At 45.0% G+C, this 25,724-nt stretch overlaps 1 protein-coding gene across 3 annotated transcripts in view; it reads right to left on the bottom strand.

Moving 5' to 3' along the window:
* LOC308051363 (polycomb group RING finger protein 3-like) overlaps nt 1–25,724 on the bottom strand; it is a 90,397-nt gene that overhangs the window by 3,854 nt on the left and 60,819 nt on the right. The gene's annotated exons all lie outside the window — the stretch shown is intronic.

Here is a 25,724-nt window from a genome sequence, read left to right as displayed (position 1 = left end):
GTATAATCACTTCCCTAGTCCTGCTGGCCACACTATTTCTGATACAAGCCAGGATGCTATTGGCCTTCTTGGCCACGTGGACACACTGCTGGATCATGTTCAGTCAGATGTTGACCAATAGCCCCAGGTCCTTTTCTGCTGGGTAACTTTCCAGACACTCTTCCCTAAGCCTGTAGCACTACATGGGGCTGTTGTGACCCAGCTGCAGGACCCAACACTTGGCCTTATTGAACCTCATACAATAAGCCTCAGCCCATCGATCCAGCCAGTCCAGATCCTTCTGTAGAGCCTTCCTACACTCCAGCAAATCAACACTCCTACCCAACTTAGTGTCATCTGCAAACTTACTGAGGGTGCACTCAATTCCCTCACCCAAATAGTTGATAAAGAGATTAAACGGAAATGGCCCCAATACTGAGCCCTGGGAAACAGCACTTGTGACTGGCTACCAACTGGATTTAACTCCATTCACCACAATGCTTTGGACCCGGCCATCCAACCAGTTTTTTATCCAGCGAAGAGTATGCCTGTCTAAGCCATGAGCAGCCATTTTCTCCAGGAGAATGCTGTGGGAAACAGTGTCAAAGTCTTTCCTAAAGTCTAGGTAGACAACATCCACAGCCTTTCCCTCATCCACTAAACGGGTTACCTTGTCATAGAAGACGATCAGAAGATCAGGACCTGCCTTTCATAAACCTATGTTGATTGGGCCTGATCACCTGGGTATTCTGTATGTGCCACATGGTGGCACTCAAGATGATCTTCTCCATAATCTTCCCCGGCACTGAGGTCAGACTGACAGGGCTGTAGTTCCCTGGATCCTCTCTCTGGCTCTTCTTCTACATGGCTGTCACATTTGCCAACTCCCAGTCAACTGGGACCTCCCCGGTTAGCCAAGACTGCTGATAGATAATGGAAAGTGGCTTAGTGATCACCTCCGCCAGCTCCCTCAGCACCCTTGGGTGTATCCCATCTGGCCCCATAGACTTGAGCATGTCTAAGTGGTGGAGCAGGCTGCTAACCCTTTCCCCTTGGATTATTTGGGCTTCATTCTGCTCCATATCCCTGCCTTCCACGTCAAGGAGCTGTGTACCTAGAGGACAACTGGTCTTACTATTAAAGACTGAGGCAAAGAAGGCATTAAGCACCTCAGTCTTTTCCTCGTCCTTTGTCACTATGTTTCCCCCCACATTCACTAAAGGATGGAGTTTCTCCTTGGTCCTCCTTTTATTGCTCATGTATTTACAGAATTTTTTTTTTTTGCCTTTTACAGCAGTAGCCATATCAGCTCTAGTTGGGCTTCAACCCTTCTAATTTTCTCCCTGCATAATTTCACAACATCCTTGTAGTCCTCCTTGAGCGGTCTGCCCCTTCTTACAAAGGACGTAATAAGATAGACAAGGTATTACGAACAAATGTGTGATTTCTCAGACATTGGCAGGACGTGATATCTATTGTGTACTGACCAGCCTTTCCTTCCAGCTCCCCTGGCAGAAAAAGGGATGAATCAGGTTCTTTCAGCAGTGGATGAATTATGAGAATTAACAGCCCAAATGTATTCCTGCTGTCACAACAACTGTCCATGCAGCAAAATGCAGGGAAACCTCCCTGGAATCAATGGGTAGAGATAACTGTGTGTTATGAAGTATTAGGGACTAGGTTCAGGAGAAAAGGGAAAAAATTCTTATATGGATCAAGAGAAAACAGGGACTTAGAGTAATTGTGAAGATGGACAGTAGAGAAGAGGTTGCAGAGAAATAAGGATAAGAGAAATAGGTACAGGAAACAGCGACAATAAGATTAGTAAATCAGAAGAAATGGACCAAATCTATGTAAGGCTGTGGAAAGCGTTAAAGGATTCAGGAGAAAATATGGCAAAATGGATTAGGAAGAAAACATGGGCTAAGTTAAAAAGAGTGATACAACAGTTTAAAAGAAGAGCTGTAGCAGCAGTATACCTCAGTGCTCAAGCTCCACATACCTCAGTATTTTGTATCAAGTAGAGAAAAAAATACATTGTTTTCCTGGACAGAGGAGCATGAATCAGTTTGTCTAAAAATTTTCCTAAAGAATCTATTAAAAAAAAAAAAATGAAAGCAACCTTTTCAACAGGAAGAAAAAGGCACTAAATATTATATTATTAATCTAATAATAGGGCAGTGAGCTGTTGATATCAAATATGAGGTTGTAAATGTGCTGGTTTTGTTGGAACTGAGTTAATTTTCTTCATAGTAGTTATAATCTTTTAGTAGCTAGCACAGTTATGTTTTGGATTTAGTATGAGAACAATTTGATAACACACTGAACTTCCTTGGGACAGAGTTAATGTTTTCTTTCTAGTAGCTACTGTTTTGAACTTGGTATGAAAAGAATGTGAGAATTCACTAATGTTTTGGCTGTTGCCAAGGAGACCAAGGACTTTTTCAGCTTTCCAGCTCTAGGTACACATAGCAGCTGGGAGGGGTCACAGGACAGCACCTAAACTGACAGCCAGGTTGGTAAATGAAATATTCCCTACCATTAGCTTCATGCTCCATTGTGATGGATGCACTCAACCCCCTCCAACCAAACCAGCAGCAGTTTGGTATAGGCTCCAAAGGAGGTAAATGCCTGAACTGCAGCCAGGCCAAAAACTCGTTTTAGGAAACCCACGAGCAAACAGAACAGCACACTGAACACCAATAAGTTGTGGGTGCAAGGAGCTTCATATATACCTTTCCCACTGTAAGCAATTTGACTAAGAACCAATCACTTTATTCCTTAAATATGACATCCTGGGTGAGCCAACTTTAAGCTCTGTCTGCTAAAAAAGCGTGGCTGTATGGCGATGATCTTTTACTACTCACACATCACAGGGTGAGCTCAATTTAAGTTTCATATCAATCATTTAGCTTAAGTAAATGTGTATTAAATAGAACGAATCACTTACTATTACAAGGGCAAGTGTAGGGTCCTGCACCTGGGGAGGAATAACTCCAGGCACCAGTACAGGGTTAGGGGTAGACTTGCTGGAAAGCAGCACTGCAGAAAACGATGTGGAAGTTCTGGTCGACAACAGGTTGACAATGAGTCAACAATGTGCCCTTGTGGCCAAGAAGGCCAATGGTATCCTGGGGTCCATTAAAAAGAGTGTGACCAGCAGGTCGAAGGAGATTATCCTCCCCCTCTACTCTGCCCTGGTGAGGCTGCATCTGGAGTACTGTGTCCAGTTCTGGGCTCCCCAGTTTAAGGACAAGGAATTACTGGAGGGAGTCCAGCAGAGGGCTACGAAGATGATTAGGGGTCTGGAGCACCTTTCTTATGAGGAAAGACTGAGAGACCTGGGTCTGTTCAGCCTGGAAAAGAGAAGGTTGAGAGGGGACCTTATTTATGCTTATAAATATCTCAAGCGTGAGTGGGTGTCAAGAGGATGGGGCCAGACTCCTTTCAGTGGTGCCCAACGATGAGGGGCAATGCACACAGACCGAAGCATAGGAAGTACCATCTGAATATGAGGAGAAAATTCTTTGAGGGTGACAGAGCACTGGAATAGGCTGCCCAGAGAGGTTGTAGAGTCTCCTTCTCTAGAGATATTCAAGACCCACCTCGACACATTCCTGTCCAATCTACTCTAAATGTACCTGCTTTAGCAGATGGGTTGGACTGGATGATCTCCAGAGGTCCCTTCCAAGCCTAATCATTCTGTGATTCTGTGTTGTGCGATTTTTAATGTACTGTCTGCCTCATGTTAAGTGAGCTGAATTTGCTGAAATCTTAAGTTGTATGTTGCAAAGTCCTGTTTGTATTCACCAAACTTGTATCTACTTAATGAAAACAAAAGCAGCTACAGGTCATCACAGACACCTGTGAAATAAGGCCTGTTTTGCATTTTGCTGGGAAGAAATAGAATTCATTCAGACAAAACAACACCTTCAAGGCTGACATGAAGTGGCTATGGACTTTAAACAATATCTACAGCTAAACAAAACAAAGGCCCATCTGAGATCAGTGAAAAGGATCCAATGAGAAGCAAGAAGACCCCAGACTCAAATATTGCTTTTGGACTCAATCATGGTGTGAGGGGTGGGTAAATAGTCTGTAAGGGAATAAAAACCCAGGGATTTCTATGCTTGGCTGGGACCTCTGCCAAGACACCCAGCTCGAGCCAACTCTGCTGCTGTACTACTCCATTAAATTATTTATTTCTGTGAACTTGCATACCTGAGAGTTTGCTTTGAGAGACCTAGGTCCCAGACTTCAAAGCAACCTGACACCAGTCCTCTGGAGGGGAGATAAGCAGGTTGAGATGCAGAATGATGAAACTTTGAAATCCTAGCAAAGCGATATAAAGAATTGGGTGTATACATATAATCCTGTGGGCATAAATCCTTTACCTGTTTTCCCTTACCTTCTGTGTCTCTTAGATATGAACCACTGATCAAGTCTAGGGCTAAGTTTGGATCTAGCTGCACCTAGACTTCTCTCTGAGAAGGAGTTTAGAAAGCCAAGGGGTCCATTCTGAACCTTGTGACTCAACACAAGGTCCTGCCTGTACCCTTTTGCATCTTCTGTCCCCATAGAAATCACTCTAAAACAAATCTCACCTGATTCTGCTTGGCATATTTCCTCCATGCAGTAAGCAGTAGAGTGAACCTTGCCATCGAAATCTTAAGTCACACTTTAAGTGATCTAAACAGTGCTTGGTGTCAAGCAGGACCCTAAATCACTCATCCGCAACATCTGTATATAGCTGGAGCTAGCTTTTCCGTCTCGTTAGTTTTTGGCCTTTTGCTCTTTTGGTCTTCTGTCTTTTGCCTTTTTGCTCTCTTTTTGGAATTGGCTGTTTGGGACTGGGACTCTGTTTTCTGGGACTGGCTGTTCGGTGCAATTGTGTTTGCGTACTAACTGCTTTCTGGATCTCCACTCTTCCAGGATCGGCTGTATGGGACTGGTGTTTTTGAGCAATTGCCTTGTGTATCACTTATATGTATATATTGATGTTGTTATTATAATTATTGGTTTTTGTTTGTTTTTTCTGTCTTATTAAACTGCTCTTATCTCAGCCCTTTTTATTCTCTCCCCCATCTCACTTGGGGAGGGGGGGGGGGTAGTGAGCAAGCAGCTGTCTGGTGCTTGGTTGCCAGCTGGGGTTAAACCACGATAGTAAATAATAGCAAATAACCTCTTATTTTAGGAATTGACTGGATAATGGAACATGGAATCTTCATTTTTATAGTGATATTTTGTAGAAATATAAAGGAATACAGGAAGCAGGGAAAGACTGGTATAAAGATTCAAGAGAATAAATACAAACTTTAACTGAAATAGATAAAGAATTCTGGAAACAACAGGTCCCATGACTATGGCAGAAAAAAAATCCTACAGTGTGGAAAAAAATAAATGACCATGTTGAAACAGTGGGACTCTCAGTTTGTCCCCCTTATACAATATCCATATCCTAAAAAAGCTAGTACTGCTCTGGAAGAAATCATTTAGGAGTATTTAGAACAAGGTGCTTTGTGATAAGTTATAAACTCACATGTCAGGGTGCAGTGAGGGCCATCTGCTTCCTAAGGGATGAGGAACCAAATGCAATCACAAGGCCAGCAAGGCAGGGGCCTTGCTGGCCAGAGCCCTCACAGTACCTGAGCAAGGTGAGCGGGGTAGACACAAGGATGGTAAACAAGTTCAACTAAGAGTCCAGATCCTCAGCAAGTTCATGGTGATGAGGCAAGTCCAAGATCAAGCCAGGAAGTCAATCTGCAGATTAGTGTCAGGATCAGGTCCCATGAGAGTAACCAGAGTCAGACAGTGATCACCAAGTAGCTCCATAGTAACGAGGCAAGGCCAAGGTCAGACTAGGAAATCAGTCTGCAGGTCAGGGTCCAGTTCATCGGGGTCTATGGCCAAGCACAGCTGTGGCTGACCTGGAGCCCAGTACTCCTATGACATAGGCAGGGACTGAAGGCTCATGTCTGAGCTGAACTGAGGCTCCTGGGCAGAGGATATGGAGGCCCCAAGTAAGGATGATCAGGACCATTAAGACCTATTAGTGCCCTCAGGGGCTTGACAATATAATTCTCCATTATGGCCTGTTAAAAAGGCTGATAAAGATCTTGGAGAATGATGGTATCCTACTGTCAGATAAATAAGTTCATCCTGAGGATGGTTCCTTTTATAGTATGCATGTCTAAAATTATTGCTAATTTACAAGAAAATATCAAGTGGTTTTCAGTTATACATCTGTTTCATTGTCATCTGACTTACTGAAGAATCAGTTAAGAGATTTGCTTTCACATTTAGAGACAAATTATATACCTTTACTTAGGTAATGCAGGGGTTTTACAAAGCAGAAACGTTATGCGGATAATATTCTAGTGATTGAGCTACAGAAGTGTAAAAGACAAGTAGCTGAGTTTTAAGATTAACAGACCAAATAGGATTTAAACTCAATTTGAATAAGGCCCAATTAGGGCAACCCCAGGTAAACTATTTGGGAATTGTAATTGGAGAAAAAGAAAGCTTTGCTGATATCAGGAGACCATTATGGAAATTACTGAGAAAGAATTAGGAATGGAACAGGAACAAGGAACATGATGCTTTAACTAAATTGAAAGAAGTTGCTTTAAAAAGCTCTGGCTGATTCCATGGGAGCAGTGCTATTACAAAAATACAAAATGCATACTCTTCAGAGGGCAGAACATAAATTATCTGGCTGTGGAAAGACTGTTTAGCAGCAGTCTGGGCTATAACAGTCTTTAAGACTTTCACCCTTGACAGTCCAGATATAATACAATTGCATTAGGTGTCCATGGCAAAGTTTTGGTAGAGGCTGCACAGGTAGCCTCTGTGAGAAGAGACCAGGAGCTGCCCTGTGCCGGACATAGCCGATTTCAGCTGGCTCAGCAATAGACACACCACTGACAAAAGCTGAACCAGTCAGTGAAACTAGCAGTGCCTCTGTGAAAACATATTTAAGAAAGGTCAAAAATGTCACACAGGCAGAGGAGAGGAAAAAAAAGTGAGAAACAGCAGTGTGAACACCAAGGTCAGAGAAGAAATAAGAAGGGGAAGAAATGCTCCAGGAGCTGGAGCAGAGATTTCCCTCCAGCCCATGAGAGACCATGCTGGAGCAGGTATTCCCCAGAGCAGATAATCACATGGGAGCCCATGGAAGACTCCACACTGGAGCAGCTGGATATTTCCTGAAGGAACTGTGGCTTGTGGAGAACCCACGGTGGAGCATATTTTCCTGACAGGACTGTAGTCTGTGGAAGAGACCATGCTGGAGGAGATTTTTTCCTGACAGACTGCAGCCTGTGGAGAGGACCTGATCTAGAGCAGGGAAAAAGTGTGAAGAGGAATCACAGAATCGACTGGGTTGGAAAAGACCTCAGAGATCATCGAGTCCAACCCTTGGTCCAACTCTAGTCTGTTTACTAGATCATGGCACTAAGTGCCATGTCCAACCTCACTTTAAAAACCTCCAGGGACGGCGAGTCCACCACCTCCCTGGGCAGGCCGTTCCAATGCCTGACCACTCTCTCTGTTAAGAATTTCTTTCTAATATCCAGCCTAAATTTCCCCTGGCAGAGTTTAAGCCCATGCCCCCTTGTCCTATTGCTGACTGCCTGGGAGAAGAGACCAATCCCCACCTGGCTATAACTTCCCTTCAGGTAGTTATAGAGAGTGATGAGGTCACCTCTAAGCCTCCTCTTCTCCAGGCTAAACAACCCCAGCTCCCTCAGCCTCTCCCCATAGGTCTTGTGTTCAAGTCCCTTCACCAGTCTTGTTGCTCTTCTCTGGACCTGCTCCAGCACTTCAATGTCTTTCCTGAACTGAGGGGCCCAGAAATGAATACAGTACTCCAGGTGTGGCCTCACCAATACAGAGTACAGGGGAAGGATCACTTCCCTTGTCCTGCTGACCACGCTATTTTTGATACAGGACAGGATACCATTGGCCTTCTTGGCCACCTGGGCACACTGAATGCTCATGTTGAGCTTCCTGTCAATTAGTACCCCCAGGTCCCTTTCTGCCTGACTGCTCTCCAGCCACTCTGTGCCCAGCCTGTAGCGCTGCAGGGGGTTGTTGTGACCAAAGTGCAGCACCTGGCACTTGGCCTTATTGAACTTCATCCCATTAGAATCAGCCCATTTTTCCAGTCTATCCAGATCCCTCTGCAGAGCCCTCCTGTCTTCCAGCAGCTCCACACTCCCTCCCAACTTGGTGTCATCAGCAAATTTGCTGATGATGGTCTCAATCCCCTCATCTAAATCGTCAATAAAGATGTTAAACAGGACTGGACCCAACACTGACCCCTGGGGAACACCACTAATGACTGGCTGCCAGCTAGATGCAGCCCCATTCACCAGCACTCTCTGGGCCCGGCCCTCCAGCCAGTTCTTAACCCAGCGTAGAGTGCACTTGTCCAAGCCACGGGCTACCAGCTTTTGCAGGAAGGATGGGCAAAGGGGATCTGTTATGTACTAACTGTAACCCCCCCATCCACCCCATGCTGCTTGAGGAGTTGGGAATGAAGGAGTGAAGTTAAGCCTTGAGGAAGGTAGTGGAGGTGTTTATTTTTTTGTTTTTGTTTTTGTTTCTCACTATCCAAATCTATTTTCATTGGTAATAAAGTAAATTATATTAAATTAATTTTCCCCAAGTTGAGTCTGCTTTGCCTGTGATGGCAATTGGTAAGTGAAATCCCTGTCTTTATCTTGTCTTTTTTCATCCTATTTTCTCCCCCTGTCCTGTTGAGGAGGGGGGCTGCATGAGTGGCTGGGTGGGCGTTTGACTGCCGGCCAAAGTTAACCCACCACACCAGTTTATGGAGTTAATATTAATGAGCTGGGCGTGGTGGTGGTGATGGAGTACTGTATGACTATTACAACAACCAGATCTGAATAAGGGGTGGATCCCAGTTGTGAACAAAGAGCAATTGCTCAGGAAAGAAGAACTATGCATTGATGTGCATGCCCTTTAAAGGAACCTAGTAATAAACTAAAGATGTGGTTCACTGACAAGAGTGTTAGGTATGAACAAGGACAAAGAATAGTCCAATATGTTGCTGTTATTAAATTGGGAGAATAAATAGCAGGAAAACTGGAGAAAGGATGTACTGAGTTTAGCTGGGACTATGTGGGTACTCAGTTGCTAGACAGGGTCAATATAGAACAAAATATTATCTCAAACAGCAGAATTATAGTCTATGACAGAAGTTATTAAAAGACAGCAATCCTTTAAAGAGAACGCATTATCTCTCTTTATCGACAGTGATTATGTTAATAATGGAATAAAATAATAGACTTACGACTGGGAGAAAGGGGGATGGAAAGCAGACAATAGAAGATCAATAGTGATGGAAGAAAACCAGAGGTTTATTTTACAAGCTCAGAGAGACAGTGAGAAAAACATATAAGCATGTTAAAGCACATGAGAGATTGAAAATAATACTGAGAAACAGTTTAGTGATAAAATAGATCAGTTGACTCAGGATAATTGCTGCAGTTTAAACCAGGAAAAAGGTAAAAATAAGAAGACATGGATACTAGGGTTGTCTGAAAGAAAGCAAAGCATCTTAGATTGTCATAATATGTTACATGAAGGAGTACAGTGCACTCTCATTCAAGAAATTTATTAATATATTTGGCCACAAATGAAACAAGAAATTGAACACATAATTAAAAAGCACACAATACAAAAGCAAACTGTAATGATAAGAAAGCAAACTAGTAAAACTAAGATGTCACCTCCGTTGCATCAGAGAAGCCTTGGAACCTGGCAAATACTGCAAATGGATTATATAGATAAACTTCCATGAACTAAAGGAGGATATCAGTATGTCCTTGTGTACTGCTTTTGGTTGGGATAGAGTTAAATTTCTCTATAGTAGCTTGTATGGAACTATGTTTTTAATTTGTGATGAAAACAGTGTTGATAACACACCAATGTTTTATCTATTGCTGAGCAGTGCTTCCATAGCATCCAGGTCTTTTCTGCTTCTCATTACCACCCTGCCAGTAAGTAGGTTGGAGGTGCACAAGAAGTTGGGATGGGACACAGCTGGGACAGTTGACCCAAACTGACCAAAGGGATATTCCATACCATATGACATTGTGCTCAGCAATAAAACAGCATGGGTGGATGTTGGCAGGGGCTGCAATTGCTCAGGGACTGGCTGGGCATTGGTTGGTTGGTGATGAGCTTTCTTTTGAATAATTTGCTTTTCTTGGGAAGGGGGGGGGGGGGGGGGGGGTATCTCTCTTTGTGTTCCTCCGCCCACAACTATTTAGTTTTGTTTGTTCTGAGGATCCAAAGCCCAGCTCTGATGCTACACAGAGCTGCATATCCTTGGGACACATATCTGAGAAAACCTGCAAGAAGATAAGAAGGGCAAAACTAGGGAGAGGCTAGCTGAGAACTTTTGGTCAGATCAAGCCACTAATATCAACAGTAAAAGCTAGATGAAACTGGTTTGATCGTTACAATCGTGTTAACTTTTTCAGTAGTGACCATGTTAACACATGATTGCAATGATCAAACCATTCATGTACTGGGGCATTATATGACAATTATATTAGGATAACTAACTAGATATTGTAAAATGTACATCTTTAATAGAATTGGGAAAGATCTACTGTAAATGTAATCTTATTAATGATACATACTGGTTAAAAATAACATAAGTGGTTAAAGGGAAAACTAAAGATGGTCAAGAGAGACTTCAGGGCCTTGAGATGACTGGTCAAGTGATCAGGAGCACAAGTAGTGTTCTCCTCTGTCCCCACAGTTGCAGGGTATGATGAGGAAAGATACAGGAAGACCCAGCAGATCAATACCTGTCTGCAGGACTGCTGCCACCGGCAGAATTTTGGGTTTTTTGATCATGGGTCAGCTTACATGGCACCTGGTCTGCTAGCAACAAATGGGATGGACCTGTCTCAAAAGGGGAAAAAGATCCTGGGGCAGGAGTTAGTGGGACTTATTGAGAGGGTTTTAACCTAGATTTGAAGGCAGAGGGGGAGGAAACCAGATGTGGCAGAGTCCTGATTGACCAAAATGGCTACACCTCAAAAGAGGACATATCAGAGCCAAGGATCTCTACCAAGAAGCCCATGTTAGAGGCTGGCCAGTAACTCAAGAAAACTGTCAAACCCGTATCTCAGCCTGCAGCCAGTGTCACAGCTGTTTAGACAGACACCCTCTAAAAGAAGCTCCCTTACACCTGAGACAGGGAAAAGGACTTTGGGAAGCCTGGCAGATATATTATATTGGTCCTTTTTAAAAGTCAGAGGGAAAACAGTATGTACTAGTAGGAGTAGAAATAATATCAGGATTAGTTCAAGCAATGGCATTTGCTTGAGCAACTGAAGAAAATACAGTGATCGCTTTGGATTGCTGGTTTGGCACTTTTCCCAAGTCACAATCTATCCAATCAGATAATGGTTCTCATTTTACCTCCAAAGACGTCCAAAATTGGGCAAGCAAAGAAGGAATTGCGTGGGTTTTCCACACTCCCTATTATCTGGAAGCTAATGGGATAGTAGAGAGAACTAATGGCCTTCTCAAACGCTTCCTAAAACCACAGGAAACTGGGTGGGCAAACTGCCTGCGAGAAGCTGCAACTCATGTAAATAGCCGGTGGAGTAAGAATGGATGCCCAAAAATCACAGCATTCTACCCTGAACCACCAACTATAATCTCAGCTCTTTCTGGTCCTGATCACCCCAGGAATCCGTCATACTACCCTGGTCAACCTGTGTTAGTAGAACTCCCCATGGTCGGAGAAGTACCACTAGTCCTTAAAGAGCCATTAAACAAATATGCCTGGAAGGCAAAAGATGCTCTTGGAAAGGAACACAAAATCAACACAAGATGGATTATACCTTCCTTTTAATATTTCAAGCCCAGTTCTCTTAGGACTGAGCATACTCTCTTTTCTTTTAACAGATGAAATCCATGGGACTGAATCAAAACCACCACTGCAAAGAAGACTAATGCTAATCTCAGATAAACTTTGTTAGTAATTCTCAGAATGTATCATGTGCTATTTCAGGTATTACTTTTGTCAGCCACTTTCTCCATTCTTAGTATCTCGGCGAATCTCCAGTATGATATCTCCAATCATGAATGGGAAAATGAGTTTATAACTCTGGGTCATCACATAGCTCGTACATATAACCTCACCAATTGCTGGGTATGTGAAGGACCATTAGATCTGGAAAGCTGGCCATGGACCTCTGTCCCCATCGCTCCCAAATGGCTTGCGAGCAATTATAATATAATTGGCAACAATACCTTTTGGGAAGAAAATGCCCCATCACCCTGGCTAATACGATATCCAGCTCTAGGTCAATATTGTCTGAATCAAACCCCAAAAGATGGTGTTTTTATGGGAATCAGTAAATGCAATTGGACTTATACGTGTGATGATCACTGCATTAGTCATGACTGTGTACCAACTGACTGTTCTAACATTAACCTGCGCTCAGCGAATATTCCCAAGGAGAAAAAACAGTATTATAGGCTATATAACACCAATGACAATTCCCTATTACCCTGCATAGGGAAATGGGCTTGGGTGAATGCAACCGAATACCAGAAATGATTTGCCATTTATTAGTCCTCAAAAAATGAAACAACAAATTATGGGGGAATTAAAGTTAGGTGTAAATGGATGAACGAAAGAGCCAGGCTCTTCTCGGTGGCAAACAATGATAGGACAAGGGGTAATGGGATCAAGCTCAAATACAAGAGGTTCCACTTAAATTTGAGAAAAAACTTCTTCTCAGTGAGGGTGACAGAGCACTGGAACAGGCTGCCCAGGGGGGTTGTGGAGTCTCCTTCTCTGGAGACATTCAAAACCTGCCTGGACATGTTCCTGTGTGACTTCTCCTAGGCGTTCCTGCTCCAGCAGGAGGATTGGACTAGATGATCTTTTGAGGTCCCTTCAATCCCAAACATACTGTGATACTGTGAAATTGGTGCCTGGTCTTGCAAAGCCACAGATCTTATCCGAAATCAGACCATTCTACAGTCTACTCCATTAGGAGGAGCTGACTCACCTTCAGAACCCAAAGACAGGTCTGCTTGAGAATGGTGTTCAAGCCTTAAAAGGTCATTATTGGATTTGTGGTCAGTATGCATACAAACTACTGCCAGCAAATTGGACTGGCGTATGCTATGTCAGAGTAATCCGTCCCTTATTCTTTCTGCTCCCTGGAACTGATGATAAAGACCTAGGTGTCCAGTCGTATGATGATCTCACACAAAACAAAAGATCCATTAATACTGCTCTGACAAGTGATTCTAGCCAAAAGTGGGGGAAAGATGACTGGACCCCTCAACAGATCATTGAATATTATGGACCTGCCACCTGGAACCCCTATGAGTGGTTTAACGGTGCTCGAGAACCTATTTATAACCTAAATCACATTATTCTATTACAAGCTGTTTTAGAAATAATTACCATTGAAACTGCTCGTGCCCTGGACCTATTGGCAGACCAGGCCACACAAATGCGAACAACAATTTTGCAGCACTGCATGGTTCTCGACTACCTGTTAGCAGAAGGAGGTGTTTGTGGTAAATTAAATTATTCAAGTTGTTTAAAAATTCATTACAACAGTGAAGTTGTTAAACAAATAACCGCTGGAATAAGGAAGTTAGCCTATGTTCCCATCCAAACCTGGAAAAGTCAGGAATTTGATACATTCTCATGGCTTCCGGGTATCCTACAGGTTAAACGCATTTGTTTTATATATCATGTGACTTAGCTATGTCAATCTTTTTACCGTGCATTATTCCATGTTTAATACAACTAATCCAACGCATTGCGGTTAATTCACAGTTTGCAGCTGCTTCCTCACCAGACAATGCCAAATATGTCCAGCTGGTATACCAATCAAAATCTTCAACTGTTGAAACTGTATAAGCAAATGCTCTTTTCCCACTTCACTATCCTCTCCTTCTATCGCCGACTGAAAACCACAAAGACAACACTGCAATCACGATAACAATCTGCAATCAAAATAGCAATCTTTGAGCCACAGGGTGGTGTAAGAGATAGTGGCTCTTAGCATACAGTTTGAGTGTGTGTGAGAGACGGTGGTCCTTAACACACAGCATAAGTGTGGAAGGCTGAGAATCGTGAATTATTTGTCTCAAAGCTTGCTTGCTAAAATAATATGCTTAAGGCCTGCTTGTTATAGAAAAATGTTTGTTCATGCTGCTTGCTTAATTGGGCCTGCTGTAAAGGCCTAAATACAGTGAGTTAAAGTGCAAAGTGCATGATCACTGTGAATTGCTAAAACTCAAAGAATGCTTGAAGCTTGTGTAAGCTCAAATGAAGCTCAAGCGATATCAGCCACCAACATCTGTGACCAGGCCTGCAGTGTGCTCAGGCAACACCCACCACCAACTGCCATAAAATGACCAGGTTACGACTTGCAAGTGTGCCCATCCACCACCAGGACCAAAACCTGTCACCTGGGACCAGTGGACCTGAGACCTGAGCGCCACCAGCACCTACTGGTATCTGGACTCTGTTACCAGAACCTGGACTCTGATACTGGCACAACCTGAGACCTGCAAACTGCCAAGTGTTACCAGGACTTGAGACCTGCAAACTGCCAACACTACTGAGGCCTGGAACCTGAGAGCTGCCAGACAGGAGATGATGTTTGGATCCCTGGCAGTGACTATCTCCTGCTTATCTCCTGTTTATCTTCTTGCATGCTTGCTTAACTTTCTTCCTAATTACTCCACCCCTTCTCCTCTGTTGCTCTAGCTTTAGATGTGAAAATGAAATAGATTGTCTTTACTCTGTCTTTAGGCACAAACATAAAATAAGGTTGTTTATCGGCATCTGACCTCGTTTGTGTCTTAATCTCACTGCTGGAATAATTTTTGAACCTTCCTGAGTCCGAAATTGGACCGGGACCCCACACAGAGGCACACCCAAGGGTGACATGCCAGCATCTGAGGGTAGTGCTAATGAGACTCTTCAGTCTGCCGACCCAGTGGAATCAATGGCTCAGCTGAAGTGCACCTATACGCATGCACGCAGCACGGGCAACAAACAGGAGGAGCTGGAAGCCCTTGTGAGGCAGAAAAACTATGATTTAACTGCCATCACAGAAACATGGTGGGATGATTCTCATAGCTGGAGCGCTGCAATGGATAGCTTTAGACTCTATAGAAGGGATAAACAAGGAAGGAGAGGAGGTGGGGTAGCCATGTATATTAGGGAGTGTGGAGAGTTTTGGGCTGTATGCTGTGAACAAGCCAGGGCTTGGGGTGACTGAGGTGCACTAGGACCATGCGGAAGTAAACAGAAGCTGGTCTGCCCTCGACCCAGGCTGCAGGAGGGCGCCGTCGTCTTCGCTGCGCATGTGGACAGTGCCCTGCAGCTAATCACCATCGTGGGATGGGAAGAATGACTGCACATGTAACCAATCGTAGCCTGTGCTTGCCGCATGGCCTTTTGGGTATAGATTATATAAGGGTTGGAAAAACGTGGTCTCGTGGACATTGATATTCAGTGTTGTTAAGAGTTCATTAAAGGGTATTGATGTTAAATTCATATTGAATTAGACTCTTTACTCTCGCGGCCCGCCCGTCGTGCTCAAAGAGCACGGCAATCCGTGCCGGCAATTTTGCATTCTCCACGTCGTCTCATGACAAGGGAGGGTTTTGATTGTCTGGAACTTGAGGGTGACAAAAGGGATAAGGCTTAAGGAGATATTAGTATATCTGTTAAGAGACTCTGTTGTATGGTTAATCACATTTGAATGGATAGTTTTATTAACTGTGATAATAATAAAATAATGTAGAATAAAATGTTTATGCTTATAATGATTATACAGCTAATGAAACATTCTGTGATTATGGATATGGATCTTGAAGAGGTAGGTGAGGATGTGGTGCAAGGCCCACCTACAAGGTCACATAGAAAGAGGCAGTTGACTCCACACCTCAAGACCGCCTCAGAGAAGAAAGAAAGACGGGTGATTGTAGCAGGTAATTCCCTTCTGAGAGGGACAGAGGGCCCAATATGCAGTTGAACCTCATCATACGGAAGTTTGTAGTCTACCCGGAGCCCGGATTAGGGACATCACCAGGACGCTCCCCAACCTGGTGCACCCAACAGACTACTACCCACTGCTGATCTTCCAGACAGATGGGGAGGAAGCTGCACCCCGCAGTCTAAGAGGCATGAAGAAAGATTTCAAGGCCTTGGGATGGATGGTAAAAGAGTCTGGGGCTCAAGTGATTTTCTCTTCCCTCCTTCCAGTTTTGGGTGATGACATGGGATGGAATAGAAAAATTCAGTCTATAAATGATTGGCTACAAGACTGGTGCTACAGGCAGGGCTTTGGGTTCTTTGATAATGGCTGGTTTTATATGACACCAGTCTGGACAGTGATAGGCGGGAAAGGTTTATCTCGCAGAGGCAAAAGTATGCTGGGACAGGAATTAGCAGGGCTCATTTGGAGAGCTTTAAACTAGATTTGAAGGGGGATGGGGTTGTAGCTGGGCTTCCATCAGTGGGGCAGCACTCTAGAATTGATGAAGACTGGGAGGCCTCCCATACCCCTAGGGTGAAATCAGTGTGCTCAGCTTGCTCTCTGAAATGCCTGTACACCCACGCGCGCAGCATGGGGAATAAGCAGGAGGAGTTAGAAACCTATGTTCGGGCAGGAGATTATGACCTGGTGGCAATTAAAGAGACATGTTGGGACAGCTCACATGACTAGAATGTGGTCATGGATGGCTATGTCCTTCTCAGGAAAGACAGGCCAGCCAGGCATGGTGGTGGAGTTGCTCTTTACGTGAGAGAGCAACTACAATGTACTGAGTACTGTCCAGGCACAGATGAGGAGCAAGTTGAGAGTCTATGGGTGAGAATTAAGGGGCAGACTGGCAGGGGTGATACTGTTGTAGGTGTCTATTACAGGCCACCAGATAAGGGTGAGGAAGTTGATGAAGTCTTCTAGAGTCAGCTGAGAGCAGCCTCACAGTCACAGGCCCTGGTTCTTGTGGGGGATTTTAACTTCCCTGATGTTTGCTGGAAGGACTACTCAGCCAGCCAGCTACAGTCTAGGAGGTTCCTCCAGTGCCTTGACGATAACTTTCTGATGCAAATGGTGGAGGAGCTGACTAGGAGAGGTGCACTGCTGGACTTCATCCTCAGTAACAAGGAGGGTCTGGTTGAAGCAGTAAAGGTTGAGGGCTGCCTTGGTTGCAGCAACCATGAGATGGTGGATTTCAGGATCTCCTGTGGCAGGAACAGCATAGCAAGCAGAATTGCAACCCTGGACTTGAGCAGGGCAAACTTGGCCTTTTCAAACAATTGCTAGGGGAAATCCCATGGGCAAGGCTGCTTGAAGGTAAAGGGGCCCAAGATAGTTGGTTAGTGTTCAGGGACTGTTTCTACCGGGCACAAGATCAGAGCATCCCGACACGTAGGAAGTCAAGGAAGGGAGCCAGGAGACCTGCGTGGTTAAACAGGGAACTGCTGAGTAAGCTCAAGTGGAAGAATATAAGGCTGTTATCAGAGGATGCAGGGAGGCAACTAGGAAAGCTAAGGCCTCCTTAGAATTAAACCTGGCGAGAGGAGTCAAGGACAACAGAAAGAGCTTCTTCAAATACATGGCAGATAAAACTAACACCAGAGGCAATGTATGCCCACTGATGAACGAGTTGGGTGCCCTGGTGACAGAAGATACAGAGAAGGCAGAGTTACTGAAAGACTTCTTTGTCTACTCTGCCGGAAGATGTCCTGAGGAGCCCCGTACCCCTGAGGCCCCAGAGGAGGTCAGGACAAGGGAGGAGTTTGCCTTGGTTGATGAGGACTGGATTAGGGAGCAGTTAGGCAATCTGGACATCCATAAATTCATGAGTCTGAATGGGATGCACCCACGGATGCTGAGGGAGCTGGCTGAGGTCATTGCTAGACCATCATCTTTGCCAAGTCCTGGGAAACGGGAGAGGTGCCTGAGGACTGGAAGAAAGCAAATGTCACTCCAGTCTTCAAAAAGGGCAAGACGGAGGACCTGGGTAACTATAGACCAGTCAGCCTCACCTCCATCCCTGGGAAACTGATGGAACAACTTATCCTTGGTGCCATCTCAAGGCATGTCAAGGATAAGAGGGTCATTAGGGGCAGTCAACATGGCTTCACCAAGGGGAAGTCCTGTTTGACCAACCTCATCACCTTTTATGAGGCGATGAGGCGATAACGAGGTGGATAGACGATGGCAGAGCGGTGGATGTGGTCTACCTTGACTTGAGTAAGGCATTTGACACAGTCTCCCACAGCATGCTTACAGCTAAACTGAGGGAGTGTGGTCTGGACGATCGAGTAGTGAGGTGGACTGCGAACTGGCTGAAGGAAAGAAGACAGAGAGTCGTGGTCAATGGGGTGGAGTCTAGTTGGAGGCCTGTATATAGTGAGTGCCTCAAGGGTCAGTACTGGGGCCGGTATTATTCAATATGTTCATCAACGATTTGGATGAGGAAATAAAGTGTACTATCAACAAGTTTGCTGATGACACCAAGCTGGGAGGAGTGGCTGACACGCCAGAAGGCTGTGTTGCCATCCAGCGAGATCTGGACAGGCTGGAGAGTTGGGCGGGGAAAAATGTAATGAGATATAACAAGGGCAAGTGTAGAGTCTTGCATCTGGGTAGGAACAACCCCAGGTTCCAGTATAAGTTGGGGAATGACCTATTAGAGAGCAGCGTAGGGGAAAGGGACCTGGGGGTCCTGGTGGACAGCAGGATGACCATGAGCCAGCACTGTGCCCTTGTAGCCAGGAAGGCCAATGGCATCCTGGGGTGTATTAGAAGGGGGGTGGTTAGTAGGTCCAGAGAGGTTCTCCTTCCCCTCTACTCTGCCCTGGCAAGACCACACCCGGAATACTGTGTCCAGTTCTGGGCCCCTCAGTTCAAGAAGGACGGGGAACTGCTGGAGAGAGTCCAGCGTAGGGCAACAAAGATGATTAGGGAGTGGAGCATCTCCCTTATGAGGAAAGGCTGAGGGAGCTGAGTCTTTTTAGTTTGGAGAAGAGGAGACTGAAGGGTGACCTTATTAATGTTTACAAATATATAAAGGGTGAGTGTCATGAGGATGGAGCCAGGCTCTTCTCGGTGACAAGGGGTAATGAGTTCAAACTGGAACACAAGAGGTTCCACTTAAATTTGAGAAGAAACTTCTTAGTGAGGGTGACAGAACACTGGAACAGGCTGCCCAGGGAGGTTGTGGAGTCTCCTTCTCTGGAGACATTCAAAACCCACCTGGACGCCTTCCCGTGTAACCTCATCTAGGTGTTCCTGCTCCGGCGAGGGGATTGGACTAGATGATCTTTCGTGGTCCCTTCCAATCCCTAGCCTTCTGTGATTATGCTGTCTTACTTCTAAGCCTAAATTTGAGAAGAAACTTCTTAGTGAAGGTCACAGAACACTGGAACTGGCTGCCCAGGGAGGTTGTGGAGTCTCCTTCTCCAGAGACATTCAAAACCCACCTGGATGCCTTCCCGTGTAACCTCATCTAGGTGTTCCTGCTCTGGCAGGGGGATTGGACTAGATCATCTTTTGAGGTCCCTTCCAATCCCTAACATTCTGTGATTCTGTGATTCTGTGAAACTGAATGAAAATTGACAATACCTTAAGTTTAACTTAGGTATCAACAGGGAGACAAGTGTCATAAAGGACTGTTTGAACACCTACCTAGAAGCCACTGGCATGTCAGCATGACACTGCTTCTGAGTACACAGCTGGGGTTGATCTCCCTGATGTTTCCCCAACTGGATAACTATGACTGAGTGTGTGAGAGTGTTATAGTTGAATTAGTTTTACATCTTATAGTTGAAATAAGTTTTGCATCAAATAGTTGAAATTAGTTTTCTTATGGTTGAATCAGTTTTCTGTTTTGCAAACCGTATCTAAGATTCTTAGTTTTGTAAACTATATAACTGTATCTAAGATTCTTGGTTTAGTAAACTGTATCTAAGACGCCGTATCCAAGATTTTTACCTTATTTTGAAGTTTTCGGACTGTGTCCAGGGAGATGTGCATTCAGGCATGGTCTTATATAACCGTACCCTATTCTTCTAGTTGACAAAGATTGATGATATATTCTCTTAAAACAGGTAACTTAGAAATAACCGAAAACATGCGAATGTTACTTAGCATCGGTTAGATAGACAGTTTGTGTTAGAATAGGTGTGGAATATGCTAATGGTTGTTAAGAGTTGTGATGAATATGTATGTAACTAAGTTGTATAAATGTAGTGAGTTTTGGATCGGTGGTCGAAGCCAGCTTTGGGTGTGAACCCCTGGTTTCCCAGCGCTGGAATAAAAGCACCGCATATAACTACGTCCGTGGTTATGTGTCCTTTTTGCCAACAAGAGAATGCATTAATACACTGTATAAAGTTATCTGCTGTTAATAATAGCCTGATCAAGTTTTCCAGTGATACCAAACTGAGTGAAAAAGTGAACACTTCGGAAGGGAGAGGCACCCTGAAGGAAGACCTGGATAGGCTGGAAGAGTGGGCTAACAAGAACCTTATGAAGTTCAACAAAGGACAAGTTTAAAGTCTTGCACCCAGGAAAACAAAAATCATGAGTGCAGCCCAGGCTGGGATCTACCCGACTCTGTGGAAAGGGACCCAGAGAAGGGCTACAAAGATCATCAAAGAACTGGGAAGCCTGCCATATGAGGAAAGGCTGAGATAACAGGGTTTATTCAACCTTGAGAAAAGGCGGCTTAGGAGAGACCTTATAATCATGTCCCAGTATTTAAAGGATGGCTACAATGAAGACAGAGACTCCTTTTTACAAGGAGTCACATAGAAAAGACAAGGGGCAGTGGGTACAAATTACTCCTGGGGAGATTCCTATTGGACACAAGAGGGAATTTTTTCACAATGAGAACAATCAGCCATTGCAATTATCTCCCCAGGGAAGTGGTGAATTCTCCAACATTAGATACTTTTAAGATTCAGCTAGAAAGGGTGCTGGACCATGTTGTCAAGACTGTGCTTTTGCCAAGAAAGGCTGGACCAGTTGATCCTTGTGGTCCCTTCCAACCTCGTATTCTATGATTTATAAAAGCTCTTATTAATGAATATTGGTTGTGATCTGTTGTGGCAGGATGCAAACCCCCCTCTCTCCCCCTCCCTCCTTCAGTATGGAAGTAGGCACATCTCCCTCTCTCTCTGCTATTTGAGGCTAACAGCTTCTTTTGTTTGGCCCCAGAGCACCCTGGCCAGGGCCATTAGGAGAAGGGAGTGCCGAGGCACCAGTGTGGGGGATGTTTGGAGGCTTCAAGGGCACCCCACGGTCAGTGTGGGGGTGCAGAGAAGCTTCGGGAATGCCTACAGTGACATCTGATCAGCCAATATAAAAACGGGATTCTCGTGAGACTCCACCCATTGTCGCAGGTCTCTCGGAGCACGAGCAAGATGCTGCCACCGAGAACCCCCTTCCCCGGGATGGAGACTCTGCTTGCCTTGCCGCCACGGGTGTGAGTAAAACTTCTCGCAGGATTGTGAGTATATTTATAATTTCCGTGCACATATGCACGTGTAACTTTCCGTGCTCAATATGAGCGCGTGTAAAATTAATCCTCGCACAATAGCGAGTGTATTTTCCTTCTGTGCTTCCACATAAGCACATGTAACGTTCTGTGCACATTTGCATGCGTACTTTCCGTGCTTAATACAAGCACATGTACTTTCCGTGCACATTTGCACGTGTAACTTTCTGTGCTCAATAGGAGCACGTGTATAAATTATTTCCTCGCACAATCGCAAGTGTATTTTCCTCCCGTGCTTCCACATAAGCACGTGTAATATTCCATGCACATTTGCACGTGTAAGTAAATTAACTCTCGCAGGATTGCGAGTATATTATAAGTTTACCCTCGCAGAATCGCGAGTGTACTAACTTTCCGTACTCACTATGAGTACGTGTATCTCTTTAAAAATAATCCCGCACCGTGTTCAGGCAAGTGTGTACTCCTCCTGGACTCAGAGACGGTTCCAGCATTGTTTTGGGTGAAGCCATGTGCATGCACTCTGTGGACCGCCTGTTGTATTAGTTGCTGCCCCTTAATAATTTTCCTCAACTGATATCCGAACCTGTATTTAAGTCACTTTTGGAGTGCTAAAACCCTGTTTCTCACCGGTTTAATAAAAGTTGTTTTGGACCCTGTTGTCCCTTAAACTAGCCTCGGGGTGCCTCTGTGACATTTTTGGCATAGTCGGAAGGATATCAGATATGGAGGAATTATTTAGAGGGTTGAGTAATATTTCTGCAGCAACTTGGCATCTCGCGGTGTGTTTCCTTCTGGCCATTTGCTTTAACTTAGCGCGGGATGTGCGTAAACTTGACTTCCAAATAGCAGAAGAAGTTTTGCGGCAAAATAAACGCGCGGGATTTTGGAGCGAACGCCCCTCTGCCCCCCCGCTTCTCGACACTGAAAACAGTGTTGATGAAATAGAAAGAGAGGATGTGCGCCCTCTCATTGAAATTGAGACGTGTATGTGTTTTGTTTGTGCTGCCCCATGTGCCGAGGGTGATCAGATATTATTGAGTGGTAGTTTGGATGCTTCCCCACCCCCTACCGAGGGATCTGGGACTGGTGGTGCTGCGACCGGTTCGTGGGAGCCTTGGTGGGTTCGCTATAGCTGGCTGCTCCCCTCCCGACCGGCCAGTCCTGATTGCCCATCGCAGTCGAGACCGCGACCTGTCCCTAGCCGTGGTGTCCAGACGCCCCCCTCCCCGTACCGGCAACTCAGAGGATCTGGCATAGCAAGGCCTGACCTCGCGAGTGCTGGCGACTGCCCCGGGACTGACAGCGCGAAACGGGGCAGCCTGAAAGGGCCGCTAGAAATACATGTCCAGTACGGGCGTGACCCAAAAAACGGAGGCAAACTTCCCCCCGTAAAGCTTCTACCGCCTGTCTGCGCACCTCCTCCTGGCTGCCCACACCCCCGCCACTGTTCCTGTCATCCAAGTCCTGGTGGTGTGGGGCAGGGCAGCCCGGCCTCGCGAGCGCTGGCAGGCAACCACCTTCCCCAGGTTGGCCACCTCCCCCCCCCTCCTCGCTGCAGGCAGTAGCTCCCCCCCACTCTTTCAAACTGAAGTACAAAAAAAAAAGCCACGGCTTGGGACCAGCAACCCCGCCCCGGCTCAGTGCTCTCTCTGAGGTTCGGAGGCAGCTCGCATTAGGACCCGGCAATATGCCTCAGCACTGCTGCTTACTAAAAGTAGGTGCTAATATTACTTGCTATAAAAAAATTAACTGGCACTCCACTGCAGCTAAATGGGGCATTATGGATGCCATTAATGACTTTGATAAAGAGTCAATAATAGGCAACAACTCGATAAAGACCTGCCTCCAAAACAAAAGGTCCAAGAGATAGTTCCTGCTCAGGACCTTTTGAGCTAGTTCAAAATGTTAACTATAAAAGTCCAGTTCCTAAGGGACCGAGGTCTGTTTTCGTGTTTCCTTGCAGGGCGAAGGAAGATGACTGGGTGGAAAAGGATCCAGCTAACACCAGCAAGCCATTCAGAAGGAAGGCAGTCACAGGAATGGGCACATGAATGAACTGTGACTGATGTTTGGACTCAATAATTACCTCGGGCAATTGTTGATGGTTGTAATTACTTCAATTATATTGTTGATTGTTATTAATAACTGTTTTGCAGGGGTAAGTCAACACATGAGATATGGTGATCCACAGTGGACATTAAGGCTCACCGGCAGAAGTATCCCCTTTTTACTTTGGAGGCAAGAGGTGACTGCTATACCACTCCAAAGTATCAGATCATGACTGTAGTCACGGGGTGGATTGTGGCAGGATGCAAACCCCCCTCTCTCCCCCTCCTCCTTCATCATGGAAGGAGTAGACACATCTCCCTCTCTCTCTGCTGTTTGAGGCTAACAGCTTCTTTTGTTTGGCCCCAGAGCACCCTGGCCAGGGCCATTAGGAGAAGGGAGTGCCAAGGCGCCAGTGAGCCGCTGGGCGACGCGGCCAGTGTGGGGGATGTTTAGAGGCTTCAGGGGCACCCCACGGCCAGTGTGGGGGTGCAGAGAAGCTTCTGGAATGCCTACAGTGACATCTGATCAGTCTATAAAAAACAGGATTCTTGTCGAGACTCTGCCCATTGTCACGGGTCTCTCGGAGCACAAGCAAGATGCTGCTGCCGAGAGCCCCCTTCCCCGGGATGGAGACTCCTCTTGCCTTGCCGCCACGTGCGTGAGTAAAACTTCCCACAGGATTGCGAGTATATTTATACTTTCCTGGCACATATGCACGTGTAACTTTCCGTGCTCAATATGAGCGTGTGTAAAATTAATCCTCGCATAATCGCGGGTGTATTTTCTTCCCGTGCTTCCACATAAGCACGTGTAACTTTCCATGCACATTTGCACCTGTACTTTCCATGCTTAATACAAGCACATGTACTTTCCGTGCACATTTGCACGTGTAACTTTCCGTGCTCAATACGAGCATGTGTATAAATTATTTCCTCACACAATCGTGAGTGTATTTTCCTCCCGTGCTTCCACATAAGCACGTGTAATATTCCATGCACATTTGCACGTGTAAGTAAATTAACCCTCGCAGGATTGCGAGTGTATTATAAATTTACCCTCGCAGAATCGCGAGTGTACACTTTCCATACTCACTACGAGTACACGTATCTCATTAAAATAATCCCACACCGTGTACAGGCAAGTGTGTACTCCTCCCAGACTCAGAGACGGCTCCAGCATTGTTTTGGGTGAAGCCATGTGCATGCACTCTGTGGACCGCCTGTTGTATTAGTTGCTGCCCCTTAATAATTTTCCCCAACTGATATCCGAACCTGTATTTAAGTCATTTTTGGAGTGCTAAAACCCTGTTTCTCACCGGTTTAATAAAAGTTGTTTTGGACCCTGTTGTCCCTTAAACTATCCTCGGGGTGCCTCCGTGACATCTGTGTCTCCCCCAATTCAATCCCCTATCAGAGTAAATGAAATTTACAACAAAATCACTTCCTTTTGTTCAGTATAAACCTCATACCTACGAGTTTCACTTGATACCCTTCATCTCTTTCTCCAAATAAGACATATACAGTTGCTGCCTTTTCCATGCCACTCTTAACATTAGAAGTCTTCATGATACAGGTACACAGTGGATTTATAGAGAGGCACAGCAGTGCTCTTGTTTATCTCTCTATTCTTTTCCTAATAATTTCTAGCTTTTCTTCTGGATTTTTCTTAAACCATTACTGAGCTGATATCTTGATGTGTAACCCTAAAACCTGATTTCTGTTTGATGGCAGTCTACTTAGACCCCACCGTTTTTATATATAAAGTTCAGATACATTTTTTCCCCAGCATGCATCTCTACATTTACCCATATTGAACTTTAGGTGCCCTTTTATCACCTGGTCATCCAGTACTGTAAAAGTCTCCTGGAACCTTTAATCACCAACATTTATCTTTACTGTCTTGAATAACTTTATTAGTGCCAGTGTCACCTCACTATTTAACCTCTTTTCCAGGTACTTCATGAATATGTCATAACTGACCACAATCTCCTACCTTCTATTTCCCAATCTGAAATTAATTATTTCTTCATAGACAGATAAAAATTGCGTACCTGTTCTCATTCATCCCTTCTATTTATGCATCCAAATGTATTACATCTTTCTATAATACCACAATATTATCCTAGA

Source organism: Nesoenas mayeri, assembly GCF_963082525.1.
Source record: "Nesoenas mayeri genome assembly, chromosome: W".
Lineage (NCBI taxonomy): Eukaryota > Metazoa > Chordata > Aves > Columbiformes > Columbidae > Nesoenas > Nesoenas mayeri.
Note: the sequence above shows the minus strand (reverse complement) of the source record. Positions and strands in the feature narration are given on the sequence as shown.